This window comes from Ceratotherium simum, chromosome 3 (genome assembly GCF_057802395.1).
Source record: "Ceratotherium simum simum isolate JZ-2026a chromosome 3, ASM5780239v1, whole genome shotgun sequence".
NCBI lineage: Eukaryota > Metazoa > Chordata > Mammalia > Perissodactyla > Rhinocerotidae > Ceratotherium > Ceratotherium simum.
The window spans coordinates 23,247,929-23,272,985 of NC_141902.1; the positions used below are offsets into that span (position 1 = coordinate 23,247,929).

Here is a 25,057-nt window from a genome sequence, read left to right on the forward strand (position 1 = left end):
CTGCTGGAGACCCAATGAGAACCTGCGCTGTAAATCTTCAGTTAGGCTGTCCTTGGTCAGAGCTTCTCAGAATCCCATTGTTCTTCCATTTTCTCTGTTTTTCCCACATTGTTCCATACCAAGACTACCTTCTCTGTCGGGGGTAAATTTAGTTCCGCCTCACTGTTATGCTAAGGGACAGCCTGTGGAGCCCCAGATTAATGTGAAGAGAGTTTCTTCCTTGACTCTCTATATTGGTTGGACCCAGAGCCTTGACTCTTATCCCTCTTGCCCGAAGAAATCACCAACCAAAGGCCAAATTGTTTAAGACAGCAAATACCATCAGGGCAAAAACAGCTTGGGTTGTCTTGACTTCTGCTTACTTCTCTGGGTTTCAGAATTAAATCCAAAATTTAGCCTGACTGGCCCTCACCGTCTTGTCAGTTCTCCAATGCTTTAAAAATATTTTTCTTCCCCTGTACTTTCCCTTAAATTGTTTTTCATTCAGAGGGTTCGTCCAAATAACTCAGCCTACTATAACTAAAGATACAATTCAGGGTATTCCTTTCATATTTATTAACCAACCTTGATTCATTTTCTCTTGGGAGGGACATAATTAGAACTATTTTCCCTAATCAATGGCCTGCCATTTTGGCGGTTATTCTTTACCTCACAAAATCACAGAAAATAAATCAATTACAGTTTAGTGGGTTCCTGCCCTGGTCACATGTGAAAAGATAATTTAACCTCAGTGAGCAATTTTCGAATTCATCACAGATTGGTTTTTTTCGGGGGAAGTTTCCTATAAAAAGCTAATCCAATCTGGTGTGTAAACTCTTACAGACTTCAGCATCCCATCCTCTTCCTGAACTGTGAGAGAATACATTTCTGTTGTTTTAAGCCTTCAAGTTGGTGATAATTTGTCACAGTGGCCATAAGAGACTAATACAGCACGTCATCTGGAAGTTTGCGTTTGAAAATCCTGTCCTGGGGTAGCTGCCTCAGAAAAAGCTGCCTCCTCTGAGAGGAGTTGGTAGAGACAGGCACCCTCTCAGGACTAACACACATGTGGCTACTGGGTATCAAACTTGGCCTTAGTGTCAAGAAAGTGGTGGCCATTCCTCCAAGGCTGTACAGCCCCAAGCTAGGGATTAGCCAAGTTCAGGCTCACACCTGTGTAAGAGCGCGGCCTGCACAAGCCCAGGCAGCGCCTCCGGAGTTCCTGCCACACAGATGCTCTGGGGAGAGGGCCTAGGCCAGAGTCAAGCTGGGAGAAAACTCAAGGCCAGGGCTGGGCCCCAGGACCACACTTCATCTCACAACTGGGGCCCAAACAGGGAGCGCCCACCCCAGGGAGGCGGGGAGGCCAGGACCACACAGAGGACAGCTCAGTCCTCCCTCCCTCTGCCTATGAGAGGCTCTAGGGGCCCCTCATGTATAACAACGCCACCCAGGGCATTGTCTCCTTTGGATGAAGAATGGAACACCTCCAGGTTTTCACCAAGATGCCAAGCTTCCAGCCCTGGAGAAAGATCAATGAGATCTTCTATGACTGACCATTTTCTCCGGGGAATAGTCCAGACCTCCCTGTGTGGAGGCTGCCATGACCTTAATAAATATCCATTTCTCGATGGAACCACTGATTTCTCCTTTATTTATTGAACAACAGTCACTGGGTACCAGCTGTGGGCAGGCCTGCCTCTGTCCCTTCCACTCACGGTTCTCCCCTCTTTTCCGCTTCCTCCTCTCTCCCACTTCCCACCACCTCCTCACAAACCTTTGCCATGTTATGACCCATTGATGCTTTTCCACACCTCCTTGTGGCTGAGCCCTTCACATCCAGCCCCACGTACCCTCTGGGCTCTGAGATTTCTCATAGGCCATTCACTTGCAGCCTCGGCCCCTTTCAGCCTGTCTCTTAGTCACCCATGGTAACCTGGCTTCTGGTCTAGGACCCCTGCTGCCCGCCTGGGTTAGAGCTGCAAGTTGAATAAGGGAGGGAGTCTTTGCAGCAGGACTGGATGGCACTACTTTTGCTATCAATCAACAAACAAACAGATATCGAGCACCCACTATGTGCCAGGCACTGGAGGCTCAGAAGTGAACATGGCAGACACCGGCCCAAAGACACTTGACACTTACATGACACTCATGACACTTACAGCCCAAAGAACTTTCATCAGAATTTCCCCAAAGCTCTTACTTGTCCAGTCTGGTCAGAGTGGCCCTAATCTGTGTGGGAAATCCACACAAATGAAAACCATCTTGTCTGAAGATGACAACATTCATTTGTCTTACAACTTTCTGTTTTCACGTGCATCGTCACATTTGACTCTAGAACAGCAGTGTATGGGACTGGAAATGAAGTTTCCTGTTCCATAGTCAGTGAAGCCCCACCTTTGGAGGAACCAGAGGTACAGGGAGGAAAAACACAACCAGAACAGCCACTTTTTTATGGTTTAAATGTAGGGTACCCTATGGGTACAAAGTTCAGTATAAATCTTGACATGGAAGAGATACCACATTTCCTTATCTTGCTGAAATCACACCACATCAGGGAGGCTTACATGGTGCCAGAAAAATAGAGAACCGCCTCCAACCCACAGGCCACCATGGTTACTGCTACATGCTTCACACCCAAGCTCACCGTGACCCTCAAATTTGGCCAGCTCTTAGGTTGGAGGCCACACATGTGATAGGAGGCTCTTTGTTGACACTGGGCCCCCGGTGCCTGGTCAGTCTAGCCAGGCATGCCCGACAGCCGTCCCTCCCATGTCTTGATGCCGATCAGAGTACAGCTTTGGAGTTCAGTGCAGTCACAGGTGTAGATCAATACTCCTGACCAAAACACACACACACCAACACTAGACTCATTTTCACATGGGAGAAGTGTATCCCTATGGGTTCCCGTTGCCCTAGAAGCCGCGCCTTCTCACATCTTTTTGCCCACCAAGACCTCTGTGCAGATGATCTTTTTTTATTCTCCTGGGAAAGATTGTCCCTGAGCTAACATCCATTGCCAATGTTCCTCACTTTTTTTTGGCTTCAGGAGGATTAGCCCTGAGCTAGCATCTGGTCCAAACTTCCTCATCTGTAGCAGAATATCTTAATGATGTTGGGCACTTTCGTAATAAGGGGAGAACAGTTGACTTGACACAGCTTCTTTTTGAGTGCTGAAAATCCTCCTCACACAAAGATGTTCCAAGATCATGCTCAGAAAGAGAAAACGAAGGGATAGAAAAAACAAAAACACACAACATACACACAAGCACACACAAATATATATGCACACATACAGACATATATTTGTATGTGTATCATATATAAAATATGCAGACGTGTCTATATACATGTGTATAGATACAGGTACAGGTATGGATATACGATTTCAAAAAGCTACCTTGGTACATACATAACCCATTTGAGGAGAGGTTTCTGTGGTTAACAATGTTTACAGAGCCTCTGCTGTGGCCCAATGCTCTTTCATTAGAGGAGGATAGTGAGGCCCAGAAATTGGCAATTGAATTACAATCCTGAGCAGGAGCCCAGGGTTCCTAACCTCCAGGTCAGGTCTCCTCCAACTGAGAGAGAAAGGCTCAGAGGTGTGGGGTCTTAAAAGTGACGTTATGCCCACGCCCAAGATAACCTCCCAGGGTCCCTGAGTAAGATGTTTTTCAGCCTCTGCTGCAACGATTCTCTGGAGAGAGAGCTCCTGGGTCACCTGAGCAGCCATTCTAAGAGAACTCTAGTTGTCAGAACACTCTCTTTTGCTGAGCTAAAATCTGCCTGCTGTGGCTTCCACCACCTCATAGAGTGATAGCAAAGAAAGTTCGCAGCTTGGCAGGCATGCATCCTCTGTGTGTGTATGTGTGTGTGTGTGTGTGTGTGTACACACTTTCTGTAACTATGGGACCATGGGTACATCACTTAATTTCTCTGAGTCTGTCTCATTTTACAATGTGATTACTGATAAAGCCCATGCAAAAGGTGGAGAATTGAATGAAATCTCGTATACTAGTTATATATGCGTTGGAACATAGTAAGATGTAGACTAGTAGTGTTGGGGAGGGGAAAATCCCCTTTCCTCGCTTCTTGTGTTCTTGTGGCTGGACTGATAGCAAAATTGACACAAGACAAGATTAACGGGAGAAAACCCAGTTCAATATATATGCATTGGAGACCAAAAAGAAGTGATGCTCAAGAGGGCCAGCCCGGTAACGCAGCGGTTAAGTGCTCGCTCTGCTTAGGAGGCCCGGGGTTTGCAGGTTCAGATCCTGGGCGCGCACCGACGCACCGCTTGTCAAGCCATGCTCTGGCGGCGTCCCATATAAGTAGAGGAAGGTGGGCACAGATGTTAGCCCAGGGCCAATCCTCATCAGCAAAAAAGAGGAGGATTGGAATCAGATGTTAGTTCAGGGCTGATCTTCCCCACAAAATAAAAAAAAGAAAGGAGCTCGAGAGTGAACAAAACAGGCAGTATACGTATCATTTATACAAAGAAACAGAAATTTGTGAAAAATTGACAGAACAAAGAAACTTAGGTTTGGGATACACAATTAGTGAGGAAATTAAGCAGAGTTGGGCTTGAGGTAGTAAATTAGCAAGGTTTGTTTATTCAGATTTCTCAGCCCTAAATCCCTAGCTCTGTTGATAAGGATGCAGGCAGAGCACCTTTCACATGGGAGATTTATTTCCTGCTTTCAGGGGGTTCAGAGACAGGAGGGTCAGAAAGCCCTTTTTGCTTTTCAAGTGACTTTAATTCTAAATAATTAATATGCTATTGTGGGATATTTTGGGGTGGCCTGCCCTGGGCCCCAACAGAATAATGCCCTTTGCCTTCCCTCTCCCCTGATTTCCCCCACACTGCATTTGTGTTAAAAAGCAGCTCCCAAATGACAGCCTATTTGAAGACAGCTATGACGCTCACCCATCCCCCAGGCAATCTTTTTCCTACCCTAGTCAGCTAGGAATTAATTTACCAGTGGGGACCCTCTCTTCTGGGAGACTCAGCAGAGCCCAGGGTGGGCACCCTCTTGGAACAAGCTTCCCTCCTCTTATCTGTTATATCCTCTACGGGGTCAAGAAAAAGTCCTAACCACCCTGCTCCTGTGAGACTGCAGCAATGATAAGATTTCTGGGAGAGAGGGGCCAAGCTGGAGGACACAAGCCAGTGCCCATCCCACTGATTCTGGTCCCCATTGTCTCCTCGGTTGTTATTTGTACCACTTGTGAGTAGGTATGTACGTGCCGGTATTTAAGATGCTCATAGCTGCACAGCCAAAGTCTTAGCATCTGATTCCAATGGGGGTCAGAAAGTTGACTCCTAAAAGCCTCAAAAGTGGAGGCCAAGGCCTTGGTGAATTAAGCATGGTCCAGTAACAGACCCATCCTCATTTTCCAGACTTAGAAACCCGAGAAAAGAGAACATTAAAAATGTTTAGAGTTTTGCAATCACATACTGGAGATTCTGGCAAATTAAGCCAGAGAGAGGACAGAGAGAATAATAGTCCTTGGTATCATGGTGAGTTATCTTGCTGCACTCCATTGGTACAATGCTCTCAGTGGCCCAGCAGGTTTCTGCAATACCTGATTTCTCACGTGCAGGCTTTGAAGGGCTGGCTGGAATGGTCCAGATCTCCTGCTTTGTTCACGTATGGTTCCAGTGCAGTGTCCTATTACTTGGTCAGAAACAGAGAAACTTAGTAGCAATGGGGGTCCTACAACTAGGAGATGTCATATCAAGACTGGTGGACAGACTGGGGACATGAGACAAGAATTCTTAGGTGTAAATTAGACTTTCCAAACACAAGGCTTCATTATATCTACCCTGAACTGTGAGACAGAAAGAAAGAGAAAGATCCACCAATTTTGCAGTCACATACTAGAGGTTCTAGTAAATGATTCAGCAGCACCCCTCTTACCTCCCCCAAACCAAACCATTTGCCACATCCCGTACACACGTGGTAAGAAGGCACACAGCACTAGCCCCTGAGTGATATGGGAAAAGAAAGAACTCGTTCACTCCAGAAGGGTAAAGTGTGACTTTTAGGTCCTGTGGGAATGAATGCTCTGGGGAAAGGTAATGGCCTCAGTGGGCAAAGTTCCTGGGGCGATAAAGACCCTCGGGTGGGAGTTTGGGGAAGGGGAGTCTTGAGTGTGATCCGAGGTCACATCAAAGGTGACATCACAACCCAGAACATCACTCTCTTCCAACCTGCTCCCACCCAGAAGTGCAGTCTATACCTATTGATTTTTCTGGATATGTATTATTACACTTGCCCCCAGTTTGGTGGGGGCGGGCACACTGGTCTCAGCCAACCCCACTTCTCCTCCCCCTTCCTCTGTAGTCCTATCTCTACTCATTACCCCAGACATTGCCCCACTCCAGAGTTTTACTGAATTATCCCCAATCCTACATCCAGACCTTGCTCTTTGTTGTTGGCTGGGCAATGATTAGAGTAGGCAACAAGGGGGAAATTAAAGGGTGTTCTAGTGGATACCAAAACTCTGGTAATCTCATAAATGTGTATCTGTCGTATAGACATTTTTCTCTCCCCTCCTGTCTTTTCTCCCCTATCCTTGCTACTACAGAAGCAAAATGGAAGTACAGTCTTCCCCACTCCCACACATAATCTAGGTGCTCCTTCACTGACAAGTCTTTCCCTCAAAACTGTTTTTGATGCCATGTACACACCCCAGAAAGTCTGACTATCATCCCAGCTTCCTAATAGGAATGCAGAGACAACTTCTACCTGAGGCAGGAATCTCTTCTCAACACCATGGCTGAGTCTCATGGTCAAATGAAATCAGCTAGGACCAAGTTCTGGCCTTTTATGCCTATAGGTTCTGATTTTAGGCATAACGTAAGAGAATGATCAGGCTCAGGGAAATTGGTTTAAAGCAGCAGACTCAAGTGCCATGTATGAGTGCAGGAATGTCATGTCACTGTGGCATTGTCGTTGCTGCAAGGAATGGCCCTACCTACTTCCAGTAGGTACTAGATATGATTCAGTGAAAAGCTAAGGCCCAAGGGGATTTCCCCTCATGGGCCAGGCCTGACATTCTCCTACTTGCTTTTGATGAACATCAGGAGAATGAAGAATAAAATCAAAGGGCGTGTGTGATCCCAAAGACCTTTTCCATCACAATATGGAATTTCCTTCACAATATGGTAGCCACTGAGGAACCTTTCTCTTCTAAGAGAACCAGAGTCTCATATTAGAGACATAGACAGAAACATTTATTCTTCAACATCCCCTTAATTTTACCCCCGATTCCTTGAACAATATAGGATATGGTGAAGTTTGTGCAGCTGTGGATAAGATCACAGACTTTGGAATCTGATCCCTGCATTCTAATTCCTGCTCCCCTTCCACTTTTATGAGCCAAGTGATGTAGAACAAGTCCCTGTACAGAATGAGCTGGGAGGTTTTCTACCTCCACCAAAATGTAAATAACTCTTGTAGTCTATACAGAAACTGATAAATAACAATGTGCACCTGAAATTACACAATGTTATAAACCATTATGACCCCAAGAAAATAGTTGGCAAAAATGTTAATTACTCTTTGCAGCATAACATTTACCATCTAAACTTTTGCAGCCTGAATGTCTTAAATGGAGTAATCACTGAGCATATATTTTATCAAATCCACCTGGCTACATACAGAAATGCTCTGGTAAATATGACCATTATTTTCTGGGTATTTCTCATCAGAAAATCATTAGCCTAATATTCATTGTAAGTCATTTATCAACAAAATTTTAGTCTATAGTACATCCTTAACAATGCTCAGTCACTCTCTTGCCACCATCTACCCGTAGGAATTATCTGTTACTTGCATGCTTCGGAGGATAACAGTCTCATTATTCAGTGTTTGCATTGGCAAATGGAAAGAACACTTGATGGTGGGGAGGGGGAGGAGAGCAGTGGAAGAGTCCCCAATTCAGCCCCCCTTCCTCTCTGGGACATTCACTTAGAGCCCCTCAGCAACGGCCCATCTCAGGACTGGGTCCCCAGGAAACACCCAGGACAGACATGTCTCACTTCCATGTCTTTCTCTGCCAGGTAGCACTTCCAAGGCAGCTCTCTGCCTCCAGCTGCCCTGCTGAAAAGATTTCCACAGACCTCGTGGCGGTCACCTCAGGAGATAATTCCCTCGTGACCGTCCCAGAGTCCAGCCCCACCACATCCCACAGCTCTGCTCTCTTCACGGTTAAGGAAACCTCAGCAGCAGGACTCTGGAGAGAAGGTGTTTTGCACACTGAATTCTAGTGCAAAAGGACATAATTCCTCCCACTCTCTTTCTCCAGGTACAGACTCTGTGCATTAAAGGCCCTTCTGACCTGACTGGGAGCTCGTAACAGCATGACAAGTTCGTACTTACTAACCTCACCGGGAACTAAGGCAGACTTGTGGTCTGCAGAGGCCTGGATATTCTGCTCCAGGGCCTGATCAGAGTCAGGAGAAACTGGACACTGGCCATTCATCATCATTATAGCAGAATTGCAGAGGTGAGGGGTGGTAAGCGTGATAAAGGTATCTGAGTTTGTCTGGGAAAAGGTGGGTGCCCTGGAGCAACCAGACTGAAATTTGAGGGGGAAAACAAGGGGTAGCTTGCCTCCCCAGGGCTCTTACCTCTGACATGGGCGAGTCTGGGCTCCAAAGGGAACCCCACTCTGAAGGGAATGCCCCTGAAAGGCCCAGGTGATTGGTGTGAGGAAGCCCACATGAACAGGGGCAGTGAGCTGGGCTAAGGGACACCTGAGGGCCCGGGAGACCACTCGTCCCACCAGGAACACCTTCCTTAGGGAATCACCACACATCACTGGCCGAGGTTCTCACAGCCTCCTGTTGTATACACAGTGGGTGACAACAAGGCTTCTCCTTGTGGTGACAAAACTCCTGGCAGAGTAGACACTTTGCTGGGCTCTGTGCTGAGTCCTGGAAGACAAGGTGGCAGCATCTGCCCCAGCCTCAGGGTCCACCCACGGCCCAGTCACTCTGCAGCAATAGGACATTTCATCCCATCCCTTCTGATCACAGCTGGCAGACTGGCTCTGCTCCTGCCATCCATCAATACACACATGGTTAGTCAGGGTCAGTCAACTGCCGGGCCGGGTGCAGGGCCCTGGAAATACAATGATGACAATGACAAATGCCTAATGACCCAGTGTCAGAGTGACCTCAGCCTGCATTGCATGGATCTCTGTGCTTTGTTCCAAGAGTCCTTAGTGCCCCAGATCTAGACGAAACTCAATAAGAACGGAAGAGGGTCCAGTTCCAATAAACACCACAACTTCCATTGTTTGTCACACTGTAGTCTGCTTGTATCATTTCAAATGATCTTAGAAATATAGATGATTGTAGCTAAAGGAATCTTGTACATCATCATGTCCCATGGTTTCAAATCCTGGAGGACCCTAGAGGAAGACAAGAGGGGAGGGATCAAGGCCCCCACCCCACCGTGTTAAATCAGAGTTGTCTGTTCATTTTAAATATTTGGCATTGATGAAATTATTTCCAGTGAGAAAAATATCCCCATATTAAAAAAGAAAAATATGGACACACAGTGATGTAGATTGTCTTGCTCTTTTGAAATAAAAGACTGAGAAAAAGAGGTGACCAGCACAGCCATTCAGCGAGTACTCCACGGGAACAGGGTGCCTGGTATCTCCATCACCACACCAGGGCTCCTCCATTCGGGAGATTTTGCCCCTACACTCTCTTCTCTCCAAAACCTCTGGCCACATGGCCATCCAGGCTGCTCTGACACCTACTGGAGAGGATGCACCATGTGGGACCACGTGCTAAACTCCAATCAGCCCCACTGGGGCTTCCAGACATCCATATTTCTCAATTAAGTGGTAGAATCAAGTTACCTGAGTATCTTCTGGAATCCCTTTATTACTGTGACTCACCAAGTTATTCAACCACCCTGTTCTGGAACCTCAGGGAGAGAATCTCACCCAGGCCTACCTGACAGTCCTTAATTTAGGACAGCTACCATGCACACCATCCTTTCACCCCAAGTATACTCTCTACCAAGCTAATCACCTCCAGTTTCTTATCCATTCTCCTAAGAAACTTGGAGGCCACTCAACACCCAGGATCCTCTCTTGTGGAAATTCTCCTCAGAGGCCAAAGCTGGAACCTCCAATGACCAGAGTCTCTTGGTTTCTCTCCACCATGTTGAGCTAACCTCTCAGGTAATGAGGGAAACTGGCCAATTTGGAGAAAACCCCATCTTTCATCCTAGCGAGCTGCTTCACTGAGGCTCTGGTCTAGGAATGTGCTTTTAGAAGGGAACGTGGCCACTATTTTCACTGCACCCACCATTCCTCTCAGGACATCGAGTGTTGGGAAAAAGGCAGAAAACAACACCCAGATGGAAGCATGCTCCCATAACAAGGCACTGTTTCTTCTTTCCATGGAAATAAAAGCCGAGACTCTCAACCAGGGACAGAGAGTGATGAGGTGCCAAAACTTTGCCTACACGACAGTGTTCAGTGTGGCCCCGCAACCAAGGGCCCCTGGGACAGGAGAGATCGGGACAGGGAGGATTCATGGCAAACTCTGATTTCATCTCTTTATAGCTCTACTTGCATGTTATGAGTACGATGGCGCTGGAATCTGTGACCCCTGGAAAACATCTTGATATTGAGAGCAACATAGGCTTTATCAGGGTGACCTAGGAACACACACTGAACTCAAGCACATATGTCATCACCCTCCTCTAAGGGCCTCTCTGGCCTCTCCTTACCTTCCTAATACTCTCTTTAACACCCCATCTCCACTTTATCCCCAATCTCCATGCTGCACCTGCACCCCTAGGATTCTGCCATGTCTGAAACCACCAAGAATTTAATAGATGACTGGAATCTAGGCTAGCATGTTTCAGGTGAGAACAGAGATGGGCACTTTTGCATGAACATGGAAAAAAAGGCTCAGGTTCTCCAGCAGTGAAAGACTAAGAGGGAAAAGATTGGGTCCAGTGATGATATTGTAGGAAGTAAGCAGGTGCTAATCACACACAAAAGGCAAAGGGAGGTGATCTTCAGGCTCTTTGTCCTCCCAGAATTCAACCACAGGAGAGAACATGACTTCTGGCTCAGGTCAAAGTCCCCAAAAGCCCCATGCATCACTTCTGAGAGCGCAGTATTTCCTCCTGGTGAATGTGGTCAGGCTGACTCAGCAACTGCCGAAGAATATGGTTCTTACAACACCTTCAGGGCTTGCAGAAAGCCCCAGCCAGGCTGTCTCTCTGACTGTCCTTGCCTCAGTCCTACCCGGCAATTTGCGGAAATGCAGCTCCATTGTTGAAAACAAATTACTGAAAGGACAGAAATAAAACATTCTCCCACAGGGCAACAGTGGGCCTCTGCCTTTCATGGCCTGCTCACCTGTAACCAGGAAAGTGATTTAGTATAAGGATGGCACATGATTCTGGTGGAGGGAAAACTGAAAATAGGAGATATAACTTTCCATTCTCTGGAGCTAAGAGTGGTTATCTACCCCAGGAGCTATTGTCTGGCTCAAGAATAGAAGAGCTAGCTAATAGTTTCGTAGGTGTGATCTTCACCTTGTCTGTCTTGTGCTGAGCCACTCAGTTCCACTAGGCAGATACACAGAACCTAACTGAACCATCAGAGTGTTACCTCACCACTGATCCCATGGCCCTAACGGAGACTGGCTCCCACCGAGGTCCCTCCTGCCCATTTCCCCGTCTCACTCTGATTTCCCATCCTTTGTATCTGCCCTCACTATTCTGAGAGCTCCATGCTTTGGGAAGATAAATCCATGCAGAAGTTCAGAAATCCATGTGGACGTCTCCTCCACACACACAAGCCAAAGCAAATTTGTGTATTATTCACTCCTGTTTCAATCAAACATTTATGGGTGTTTTGTAAGTATCCAACTCAGGTTGGAAGAGAAATATACCAGAGTATTCTGCCTCATGAGCTCAAAATATTCAGGTCTTAGAAACCAGACTCATCCTGGAAAGGAGCAGGACACTGGGGTCTGAGATGCTCAGGGACAAAGAAGCAACCAGCATAGGCAAGACAAAGTGTTTTCTAGATCTCGTGGACAGTCTACTCTGAAGACAGATCCTTTCCCCGTAAGATGTGTCTGAAGCACATTTGATACAAACCAGAGCTGAGCTCCTCACCACACAGGAAGAAACTGAGAACTAAGGAAGGAGCTGGGCCATGCTACAATGACACCAGGCTGCCCACAGAAGCCGGGAGCCCCATCTCAGTGTGTCGTGGTCCTGACAAATGGCTCTCTTCCCCACCATGTCAAACTCTATAGAGTCTTCCAGGCTCTAAACATCCTGTCTTGTGGCCATGAGACCTGTCCTCAGAGCCCAAGGCTGTCACCTCCTCAACCCAGCCTCCAGTTGAGCTTTCTCACACCTCATGCCAAGCTAACCTCTCAGGTAGTGAAGGAGACAAACAAGTGGAGGGAGATCCCATCCTCCACCCTAGTGAGCAGCTCCACTGAGGATCAGGACCAGGGATGTGGTTTCTGGAGGCAATGCCGCTTCTATTCCCACTTCTCAGGACAGTGAGTTTTGTAGAAAGTGCAGAGGAGCAGTGTCCAGGTGGAGGCAGTCGCTCTTGACTAGGGCTGTTCTTTCCTGGGAAACAAGAACAGAAGCCCTCACCAGGCTTCAAGCATCCTCAGTTGTCCTTGATGACATCAATACCCCATTCAGATGAAGAAATTTGCTTCTCATCTTTTCTTCATCTTCCAAAATCTGCAAAAGTGTGGAGAGCCAGGTCTGTCTATCCCACCTGGACACATTCAGGAGAAGTTAGGAGGAAACTGGGATTCATCCTGGTGATTGCGGGCAGAAGGTGAATTCAGGCAGGCTTGTGTGCCATCGCTAGCCCCTTCTCCAGCACTTCCTTTGTCCCTTCCACTTTTCTTTCAATCTCTGCTTGTGTAGAATTTGCCTACTACCTAATAATGTCCAATTGATGAACAAGGGGTAGGCTTAAGATGAAGCCATGCTCAAGGACCTTGTATTTATGTAAGAATCTCTTGCAAATTTATGGAGACACAAAGTAGAATGGTGATTCCAAAGACTAGGGGGAGACATCAATGGGAAGTTACTGTTCAATGGGTTCAGAGCTTCAATTCGGTGAGAAGGAAAAGTTCTGGAAGTCGATAGTGGTGACGGTTGCACAACAATGTGAATGTTCTTAACACCACTGAACTATAACTTAAAAATGCTAATAGCTAAATGTTATTTTATGTATATTTTACCACAACTTAAAAAGTAACTGTAAAAAAGAATATCTTATATCACAAAAGGAAAAAGCTCTAATGGAAGAAGATGCTATTTGGAGAAAGTGGCGGCAACCTCCTCGGCACATGTGTGGCATTGTTGGAGTTACTTGTCCTTTTGAGCACTCAGGTTTCTAGGTCAAGCAGAAGAGGCATCATGTCTGGTTGATGTCACAGACCCAGAAGTAGCTCCATCCCAGCATTTCTTCCCTGCTAACATGACACAGAAGCAGCAGCTGTGGGTGAGAATGAGCCAGAGGTGCTGTCTCAAGAGAGGGCTGGGCTGGAAATGAGACGATGAGATCTAGGATAGAAGGGAAAGAGCTATAGGGGAAATCTTGCCCATTCTCCTATGACACTTTATCCTACTTGGAGTGCACTGAGATTCTTGGGTGTGTACATCAATGGTTTTGGTTTTGGGGGTTTTCCCCACCAAAATTGAAGAATTTTCAGACATTATTTCTTCAAATATTTTTTTCTGCTCCTTTCTCTCTCCTCTCTTTCCCATTACATGTATATTGCATGTAGTTTCTCACACATCTCTAACACTCTGTTCATTTTCCTTCTTTGTTTTTTCTTTCTGTTCACTGAAAAGTCCTAAAGCAATCAGAAATTTATTAACGGTGACCTCACAAGAGCAGCCAAGCTTCTCTCCAGGCACAATGGCTACACACAGGCAAAGGTGCCTTCTGCCCTTGGTCAGAGTACCAGAGTCATGATCAGCTAGCTCTGGGTCAGGTGAGACAGGGCAAAGGGGGCAGAAAGAGAGCAGAAAGAAGCAACTGCCTGCAATATGATCTGGATCCACAGGGAACCCTGGGAGAATGGGAGCCTGAGCCATTTGTGGGGTGCAACTGTAGCCCAAGGTAGTGTCCCAGTAACTCACAGGAAAATTATCTATCAGAAAAATGTGATAGCGTAGCCAAACATACAAGAAACCAGCTATGGAAATTGTGAAAACTCTCATGGTTCTACGTGACAAGATGCACTCAAATGATAAACATCTGCTTTGGGCCAAAATTATATTTTATCATCTTTGATTTTTTATGCTTCCAAAACTCCATAGATATTACTTAAAAGGTTATTAATAACTCAACATGCTAATGCACATTTAGTTAATAAATCACTACAACATTGCTGAACATACTTGTGGTTTCCAAACTGGGGGGGCAGGAGGAGGCATAAGTCATCAAAGATAGGAGAACAGTGATAGCCCCATGAGGAACAGTCACATCTGGGACAGAGAATGAAAATGAGAAGATTCTTGACATGTTCTACTTTCTGGGTAATGACAAATCCAACAGAAGCAAAAGCAGCATAAGCATTATGCCCAGTTTGAGATAAGATGTCAGAAGTCTTCTCATGTCTGTACCAAATTATATAGGAACTAAGAGAAGTAACTTAAACTATCAGGCTGACTGCTGTATTCTTAGTAGCATCATAACTTGAAACTTTTCCACCCAAAAGCTAACAGCCCTCAAGCACCTGTGTACAGAGAACTGTGAGAGCAACTATGCCAGGTTCCTCACCACGGACAGGGAGCCTTGGGGAGCAGAAACTTTGCCTACATCATGGTCTTCACTGGGGCACCAGATTTCCTGGGCCAGGTGGGACAGGAGTGACCAAGGAAGCCCAGAATGAGTGACAAAGATTTGTTTCTTCTCTTTCAGTCTCTATCTGCATATCCCCCAACTACTTTAATACTGGGGTCTTTTAAACCTTTGAAATATCAAGAAGTTGAGAACAACATTAGCTTTGCCAAGGTGACCTGTGACCACACAATGAACTCCAGTGCATTTGTCTGTCAAACCCCTCCTCCCAAACTCTCCTATTCTATCACTACCTTCTCTTCCTAATACCCTCATCAATGTCCCATCTGCACTTCACCCCAATCTCTGCTCCTCACTCCCATCCCCAACAGTGTGCAGCTGCCTGAAACTACCAGGATACTGGATGAGCAGGCTCTTTGCTAGTGTGTTTTAACAGAAACCAGTGCTTTGTACTTTTGTATTTATACCAAAAAAATAAACAAACAAAACTCTGGCGCTATCAAAGAATTGAAGTTTTACAAAGAGTAGGATTGGATAGAGGCATGCTATTTCAGGAAGAAGACTGTTGCCTAATCACAAATTTGAGGCATGGTGGGGTCATATTCACATTCTTGAAGGATCTCACTTAGGGGAAAGGGACACCATTTCTAGATAATGCCAAAGCCCCCCAAAGCCCCTTCCTCACTCAAAGAGTCCAGGACTTTCTCCTGGTGAACGTGGTCATGCTATCAATGGCCTAAGAATGTGGTTCTTGCAAAACCCTCACCACACAGCCCTTTCTGTGTGAGGGGAAGGATATGACGAAAGCTCTTATCTTGAGAATCAGTAGAACTGGGAGGAAATTGGTGGTCACTGAGCCTGCCCCTTCTTCCTTCACCTCTACAGCTGAGAAGCCTGGAAGGAGAAAGCACACACCTCTTCAGACCAGATCAGCCTTTCAGAGAAGATGCTGCTGTTTCTGTTGTTATTGGCCAATCTCCTACCCTCCAGGGCTGAAGGAGATAAGTGAACATGTCGATCCTCAGAGGCCTGGCTTATTCCAACAGTGACACTTCCACAGTGTCCCACTGAGGTTATCACTGTGATCTTTCCTTGCCTCAGTCTATTCTCAGAAATTTGAAGAATGCTAGATCTGTTGATATCATGCAGTGTGGAGAAATTATAGAAAATAAAGTTATTCCCAAAGAGACCAGGTGGGTCCTCTCCCTTCTATGGGTCACATCCCTGTCACCTGGAAAGTGATTTAATATTAGAATGGCACATGCGTCTGTTGGAGGGGAAAGCTGAAAATAGGGGATATAACTTCCCATTCTCCAAAGCTAAGAGTGCTTATCTATCCCCCTAGCTATCGAATGGACCAAGAATAAAGCAGCTATCCTCTACTCAGTTTCCTAGATGTCACCTTCTCCATGTCCCCACTCTCTTCAGCCACTCAGCTCCACCAGGGCAGATACCCAGAACCTGACTGAGCCATCAGAGTGTTCCCTCCCGCTGCTCCCAAGTCCTAATGGAGACTGGCTCCCATCCAGGCCCCCTCCTGCCCCACCTCCTCATCACACTCTGATTTCCCCGCCTTTTTATCTGCCTTTTTGTTCTGAGGGCTCAATGCCTCATAAAGATAAATCTTTGCTGGATTTCACATTGCATTAAGACTGCTCCTCCCCAGCTGCTGACGAAAGCAGATTTGAAGACTATTCATTCATGTACCCGACAAGCATTTGCGGGGTCTGTACTATGTGCCTGACCCAGGATGGGGAGAGAGAGAAGCCAGAGTACTCTGCCCCATGAGCTCAAAATGCTCAGGTCTCAGACCAGACCCATCCTGGAAGTAAGCAGGACATAGGGGCTCTGAGAAGCTTGGGACAAAGAAGCAGCCAGGGTACATCAGAGAGCAATTTCCAGGCCTTCTAGCACAGTCCCCTTAACGTGTATATGAAGTGTGTTTGCTCCAGAGCAAGGGCTGAGCTCCTCATCTCCACAGGAGGAAACTGAGAATGAAGCCAGGAGACATGTCATGCTGTAAGCCCGCCATGCTGCCCACTGAAGCCTGCAGCCCTCTGTCACTGTGTTGGGGCCCTGAAGACACTAAAACCACCCCAGTCTCTGCACACACTATGGGTTTAGGCCACCTGGCAGTTCCGGTGCCCTCTTTTCATGAACACAGAGATCCAGGGCAATTTTCTCTTTCAGGGGAGATCAGATGGAGCAGAGAGGCCTGCCGTCACTCCCGGCCCTACATGGCATCTGTACTTTCCTACAACAACAACGAAGGCAGGAGCAGATGTGGAGAGTTCCTGGCACGAGACGACTTTGTGCTGACAGCAGCTCACTGTAACGGAAGGTGAGGAGCACAAATGAGTCCTTCTCTTCCTGGGAACCTCTTGTATCATCCCAGGGCTCAGAACTCAGGAAGGTACCTTAGCACACAGAGCCAAGGACTAATCAGAGGAGCCATCCAATCTGCTCAGGCCACGACAAAGTGGGATACAGGGTTGGAGCATGTGGACAGAGAACTGGGTGGCAGGCAGGCTGCTGAAGAACCAGGCTGGGTCACTGCTGCACAGCAAAGAAAGGCCACGCTGTCCACCTTTCCCTTCTTCCCTATCTGACTCAGCTGCAGGTGTGTAGGCTGGAACTTCAACCTATGATTCTAAGACAGAGCGTAGATCCTGTGGCTTACTCAATCATCCTTTCTTTACAGAAAAATGAGTGTCGTCCTGGGTGCTCATAATATCAGAAAAATGGAAAACAGCCGGCAGGTCATTCCTGTTCTTAAAGCCTTCCCTCACAAGGATTATAATAATAATTCAAAGTTCAATGACATCATACTACTGAAGGTACCATCTTGCTGACTTTCAGGTGCACGCACACAGGTTATGAGGGAGCACACAGCTCATTCAGGGTCTCAGTCCCCTCCTCTCCTCCAACCTGTCTGCTCTGCCTGGGTAAATGTAATAGAAGGGGGCTTGGGAGACTCCAGGCGAGGGGTACAGGCACCCTCACCCCTGGCTCTGAGTCCAGCTGGAAGGCGGGCCCTCAACTGCCATCTCTCACCTTTCTGACCAGCTGCGAAACAAGGCTCAACTCAACTGGGCTGTGAAGACAATCGCCCCGCCACAGAGCCAGGACTGGTTGAGGCCGGGGCAGGTGTGCAGCGTGGTAGGCTGGGAAAGTCTGGAAAGTGGCAAAAAGCTGAACCAACTCTGAGAGGTGGATCTGGTACTTCACAATGGGCAGAAGTGCAAGAACGTCTACAAAAACTACAACAACTCCATCCAGCTGTGCGTGGGGAACCCTAAGGACAAGAAGGCCACTGCACATGTAAGGAGACAAGTGTCTTCTCAGCCTTTCCCAGGGACACAGTGATGCTGGGGTGACATGGCCATGCCTTCTCCCACCACAGCCAATGGTGGACCAGGGTACACTCATGGGTACAGGCTTGCTGTTCCCAGCATGTGCTGCCCAGGTATCTCCCTCCAGCCAATCTCATGGCCTTTGTCCATTGGACAACAAGAGGAGGGTCTGGGACTGGGTTGTGCTGGAGAGAGGGCATAGCCAGGACACAGGCTCATGGTGTAGATAGATCACACAGTATCCACCACCCCCCCGGGTGCTCAGAGCCAAGGTGAATGGTGACCACTCAGCCACTACCCCTCTGAACTGCTGGGTCCTGAAAGGGGGGCAGGAGAGCACCAGGGAGGATATGAAGCTGAGAAGGGGGGAGCCAGAGGGGTCTGACTGAGACTTCGCCATTCTCTGTCCACAGGGGGATTCCAGGGGCCCTCTCGTGTGTTTACAACATGGCCCACAGCATTGTCTCCTTCAGAAAAAAAGAGTAGGAAACCTCCACTTGTCTTCACCAGAATCTCGAGCTTTCTGCCCTGGATAAAAAGCACAATGAGATACTTCAGACTTCAGGGACCAGACTGAGGTGTTCCCAGGATTGATCCATCAATCTTCTCTGGGGCAGAGGCCAGAACTACACTGGGCAGAGACGGGTGGAGGGGTCGCTGCTAGGGACTTAATAAACGTCCATCTCTAGAGTAGAAATCACAGATTGCTCTTTTATTCACCAAAATGTCCTATAGCTTATAGCTCATTGGGTAAATTTTCCTTCTATTTTTCAACATCTCTAAATCTTCTCTAAGAGAATGAATTCAGATAAGTAACCTCATTTTTAAAACATCCATCTTAGAGAAGGCTGGACTGGAGAGAAGTGGCTTGCTGAATGTTTACCATTGATGAGTGTCCTTCAATTATGGGAAAATTTATGTTGGGTGTAAAAGTAATACATACTCATCATAGAAAGATAAGTAAACACAGAACGTACCAGTAAGAACATTAACCTTCCTGGGAATTCCACCACCTAGAGATCATCATTAATCCTTAAGCATGTTACCCTCCCTTCTTTTTCTATGTACTCATAAGATGGTGTTGCTTTAACAGAATTGAGATTGGGCTCATAATGACTTCCTTTCCACTACTCTTTCATATGTCACCATACTGGTGAGAGTGTTGGGATAATCTGTTTTCAAATGTTTGTGATTGTTAGGTCCTGAGACATCAGGGCCGTGGTTCACTGGGCCCTGGACAGAGAATACTTAGTGTAGAGTAATTATTGGGATGATCGGCATCCATTTCCCCCTCACCTGGCAACAGTAGCCAGCATTTCTCGAGGGGAAACCCCTGCCCCCAAAAAAGGCACCAAGATTTTAGTGGAACAGTCCCCGCCTGAGGTCCAGGGGTGCTAAATGACCCAAGTATAAACCAATCAGGCAACTCAATCCTGCTGGACCCAATGATGGTTTCTTTTGGTCCAATGAACATAAAATAAATGACCTTTGTTCAAAATTGTGGTATAAGAGATGCTATCTTTGTTACAGAATACTTAGATTTAAAGAGGAGATTCTAAATATTCCAAAATACAAGGTTGGACTGGTGGTCAGATAGACAGTGGGGTCACATTTGGGGTGTTTGGGTTCCAGCTCTACATACCCCTAAGGCCGGTACAGCCATGGTCTCACACCACCAAGTGAAACCCTCACCACAGCCCTTATGATCATGTACTCTAACCACAGATTCTCAGTCTACACCAGCCAACCTCCAGCTTCTCAACGGCAGGAAGCTTGTTGCTAATCTCCCTGGACCTAGGTTACCACATAATTAGTCATGACTCCACCAGGATGGAAAAAGAGCCAAGAGCTGAGAAATGGAGACATTCTTGATTCTTGCTTCTTCTGGGTTCCACCTCCTCTGGGGCCTCAGCACGGGCTTCGCTTTCTTGTTCTTTCTTCTTGCTTTCGCCTTGTGACTCAGCACTGGGAGTGCAATTGTGGTGACAGTGCTACTGTCACCTACCCCAAGCCAGGGAATGTCGACAAACCCCCTTGCATGATGGCACAGGAAACCCAGAGGAGCACAGGTCTAGGAGGTCTCTGAGGTGCTGAGCCACCCCTCTTGCCTTCCTCTCAGGGGCTCTGTGTCTGGAAGGAGGAAACATCAGCAGCTCTGACCTGAGCAGACCTTCAGGAAAGATACAGCCACCCCTGCTCTTGTTGGCCTTTCTTCTGCCCCCCAAGGCTGGGACAGGTGAGTGACCATCCCCACTCCAGAGGCTTCAACTCATCTCACAAAACCCTCTGTACTCCTGACCCTTCTGCCCTGCAGAGTCAGAGAGTTTCCTCAATTTGAGCCCAAGAATTTTCTAGACCCCAGCTCCCATCCCAAATCTAGACTAATAAGTCCAAAGCTTCATAGACGCCAGAAGCAAGGGTGTTCACTAAAACACTCTTCCACGTTCACCCACCAGCACCAGTAGGTGTGAGCCTCTCTTAACATCTGGAAAGTGGATTGCTCATAGAAAAGCATTTGGCAGAGGATGTGAAGCTACAAAAGACAAGTAACTAAAATCACTCACTCCAACCCAGGAAAGGGCCGCTCAGATGAACTGGTAACAGTATTGGCAGTTGTCCCAGGAGCCAGTTTAAGAACAAGTTACATTTCTCAGCGCCCTCCACCCCCTCACTCTTGCCCAGGAGAGGAGCCCAGGGTGCAGTCGATCTCAGAAAGGGCTGGATGACTGTACCCGGACTCCTCTGAGGCCTTGGCTCTGCTGCAGGCCTGAGCCCACTTTCAGTCCCACCTCCCCCTGCTTTCCCAGGCCCTCGGCTGCTCCACACCGTGCCCTCCTCCCATCCCTGTGTCCTTGAATCCCACCAGCATTATCCCCACCAAACTTCTGCCTAAAGCTGAGTGAAGGCCCTTCATTCACACAGCCAAAAATGGTTACTGAGATCATAGGATGGCTTAGACACTAGGACGTGACGATTTTAGAAAATCCAACTCTATAGGCTCACGGACAGATAATTAGATGAAGGTGATTTCCCCAATCACAGTGTTAGCAGAGGTTCAGAGGGGTCGGGAGACTCACTGAGACAGAAGCCGTCAGGGGAGCCCTGTCCAGGATCCCTAGGGCTCCACCATCGTGAAGAGAGATCTTATCTCCTCAATACATTGTCTGAAGTAGGACGTGGAGAACAAGCACTGTTCCCCTTTTCTCACAGGGGTTCTGAGGTTTCACGTTCAGAAAAGGTTCTTCTGCTGCAGGGAGAACCCAGGAGATCTCTCCCCCAGAGTCTGCAGGGCACTGTAGACCCCACCGTCAGTCACCACCTTCCGAAACCTTCCCTCTAGACCACGGCCGCTCCCAGAAAGCCCATCTTTCAGTCTTTGTTTCAGAGGACATCATTGGGGACGTGAGGCCAAGCCCCATTCCAGCCCCTACATGGCGTTGGTTCAGTTTCTGGTTAACGAGAGAAAGAACAGGTGTGGTGGTATCCTCCTGCAACGGGACTTTGTTCTGACAGCTGCTCACTGCTGGGGAAGGTGAGGGGCCACAGACAACGGACACCTCCTGAGACCCCCACAGAGACCCTGTCCTCTGTCCAGGGGCTACAGCCCAGGGGAGCTCCCACAGCTCCTGGTAACTCAAGGTCACGAGAGCTCATCAGAGAAGCCATCTGAGAGCATGACTGGGGGATAGAAAGTGAAAAATAGGACAGGTAAGGTTTGGGGTCAGAGGTCAGAGGAGAGAGCTAGTGGCCCGGTTGAGAAGAGAGACCACACTGGCCAAATAAAGCAGCTGTGGAGGGTGAAAGCCTGCATGAGGGTCAAAATGCAAACTCAGAGGATTTTCACAATATTGCCTGAGGGCAAGAGAAATCTTCCAGAAGCTCTACCCTCAGTGTCATTGAGAAGCACAGAGCACAGAGACACTCAGCACCCGGCCCTCCTGTTGCCTCAATTTCCCCTAGCTGCTGCCCTGGCCTGTCCCAGCTGTCACTTGCCCATCATGGCTCTTGGGCTGGATCTCCTGTGACTCCACACCCTCAACACTCCCACTCTACTCTCTGTGCAGCTCAATCAGTGTCACCCTGGGGGCCCACAACATCCTCGACCAGGAGAGGACCCCCCAGGTCATCCCTGTGAAAAGATCCATCCCCCACCCAGACTATAAGAACTTCTCCAGGGCCAGCCCAGTGGCTTAGTGGTTAAGTGCATGCGCACCACTACTGGCGGCCCGGGTTCGGATCCCAGGCGTGCACGGACACACCATTTTTCCGGCCATGCTGAGGCCACGTCCCACATACAGCAACTAGAAGGATGTGCGACTATGACATACAACTATCTACTGGGGCTTTGGGGAAAAAAAAGGAGGAGGATTGGCAATAGATGTTAGCTCAGAGGCAGTCTTCCTCAGCAAAAAGAGGAGGATTAGCACGGATGTTAACTCATGGCTGATCTTCTTCACAAAAAAAATTTAAAAATAACAAAAAAAAAAAGAACTTCTCCAACGACACCATGTTACCCTCCCACTGCAACCTGTCCCTTCTTTCCTTCCTATCCTGGCTGCCTGACTAGTCCCAAGTGGCTCAGGGGAGAGGGAAGACAGTGCAGCCCCATCGCTGTGTCCAGGCCCAGGAGGCCGTTGGCTGAGCTGGACTTTCCTGCCTCTTCCCATCAGCTGGCGAGAAAGGCCAAGCAGACTGCAGCTGCGAGGCCCCTCAGCCTGCCCAGGGGCAAGGCCCAGGTGAGGCCCGGACAGGTGTGCAGTGTGGCCGGCTGGGGGAGAGTCTCAATGGGCCCTTTAGCACCACTCTGCACCATGCAGAGCTGACCCTACAGCAGGTTCGCGAGTGTGAATCCTGCTTTCCCCGCTATTACAGTGGGCCTCCCAGGTCTTTGAAGGGGACCCTAGGAAGATGAAGACCAGCTTCAAGGTAAGGTTTCCACCATCTACCGAGACAGGGCCCGGGAGAGAGGAGGAGAGCTGTGGGGTATGACAGTGGCCATATCGTCATGCTTCCTCCTGAGAGCTTGGGCAGGGTGGGTCCACGAATCCAGTCTTCAGCTATTCCCCTGAGCGGATCAGGGGTGCAGGGTGAGGAAGGATCAGTCAGCCCACAGCAGAGATCTCACCAAAATTTCCCTGAGGACTGGAGAGAAAGCCTTGGCCTGGGTGGAGCTGCGAAGAACAGTCAGAGCCAGGCTGGAGCCCCGGGATAAGGGAGGTGACAAGGCTGCCCTGGCCCTGATCTCCCACACAGCCCCCTAACAGAGAACACCCACCCCCGGGATAATGGGGAGGGCAAGACCACGAGGAGGCCAGCTCAGTCCTTCTCTCTGCCCACAGGGGGACTCTGGTGGTCCCCTCGTCTGTAATAATGTGATCCAGGGTATTTTCTCCTATGGACAAAGCAATGAGACCCTTCTAGGATTCTACATGAAGGTCTCACACTTCCTGCCTTGGATAAAGAGAACAATGAAGCGACTCTAACAGCAGGCCTGAGGCTTCACTTCCTCTGTGCTGACCATCTCTTCAGGGGCAGAGGCAGAAATCCCACGGGAGTGGGCAGTGGGTTGGCAGGGCCATAAAATGGATCACCAGTGCGAACATCACTGAAGTCTACTGATTCATGAAACCACTTTCAATGTGCAACAACACTGCTCCAGGCTGCCCTCTGCTGTCCATTCTGGGCTGCACTTCCTCCTTTCTCCCCCAGCCCTCCTTCCCCCCTAAACCCTATGTTGTATAGTTTCTTAGTCACACCACTGTGGTGCTTGGCCCTCTGCAACGGCTGAGTCTAAAGGCTGCCCATTATAGAAGGACAGTCTTCTCCCCCAAAATATGTTCCTCCCTGGGCCTTAGGAATTTCTTTTCTTCTCTAAGCCAAACACCACCACCAAGCCTGCAACAACTGAGCAGAGAACGGAGCCGGTCAGTGGAAGCAGAGTAACAACCAGGGCCTCTCTCTCCAGTGGGAGCAGCTTCTCCCAGCCTGGACAGCCAGGACCGTCTGCAGCTTAGGAGGCTCAGATGCTCCTTTGATGGCCCTCAGCCTCACTCAGGTCACATTCTCTGCCCTGCTCTCAGCCCAGCACTGAGCTCAGTCAACCTTCCTCCCTGGCTGACCGACCCACACCAGCCCCTGTTTTCTATCATCTGACTGCCCTGACCACCTGCTCCTTTCCCTTCCAGCTCCTTCTCTTCCTGTCCCTACCTTCTTTAGAGCCAGCCTCTCTCTCAACTCCCCAACAGAGTTCCCAAAGCCCCATGTGAATTCTCCTCTATTGTTTGTCCCTGTCATACCTGAGCTCTCAGCCCACCTGATGCCTATCAGAGGAGCCAGTATCTACTTCCTACCTGGGCAGAGACAGTTCAGGGCTTCCATCCACCAGCATCCCTCAGGGCCTCAGCCAAAATGGCCTGTGGAGTCACTCAGCAGCCTCAGCCCCTTTCAGCCTGACCTGACTCCCCCTGTTCGCAACCTGGGGTATGGCAGCTTTGTGAGCCTGAGGGCTCAAGGGCCATGGGCTAGAAAGTACCATTTTGGCATCCATCAATAGATCAATTGTTGACCTCTCTCTGTGGGCCAGGCACATAACGGGCTCTGTCCTTGACACTGGGACACTTACATGAGGGGAAATTTCCTCTAAATTCTCCTGGTTCCTCTCCTTCCACCAGGCAGGTCAGTTTGGCAGATGGATCTGTATGTGGAATCCACAGGAAATCTTGTCTTGAAAATAATTAAATTCTCTGTATTTTATCATTATTGTACATTACACTTTCACATGGGTGATCTTCTTGATTCCAGAAGGGCAGTGTAAAATCATAAGGGATTTGGAGACCCACAGGTCCCGAGGTTCCCAATCTGTGCTCTGTGGAGCCCATGTC

At 48.3% G+C, this 25,057-nt stretch overlaps 1 pseudogene; it reads left to right on the forward strand.

Annotated features, from left to right (window-relative positions):
- The first annotated feature begins 2,591 nt into the window (after positions 1–2,591).
- Positions 2,592–23,659, forward strand: LOC101397302 (granzyme H-like; annotated as a pseudogene).
- The last annotated feature ends 1,398 nt before the right edge of the window (positions 23,660–25,057 follow it).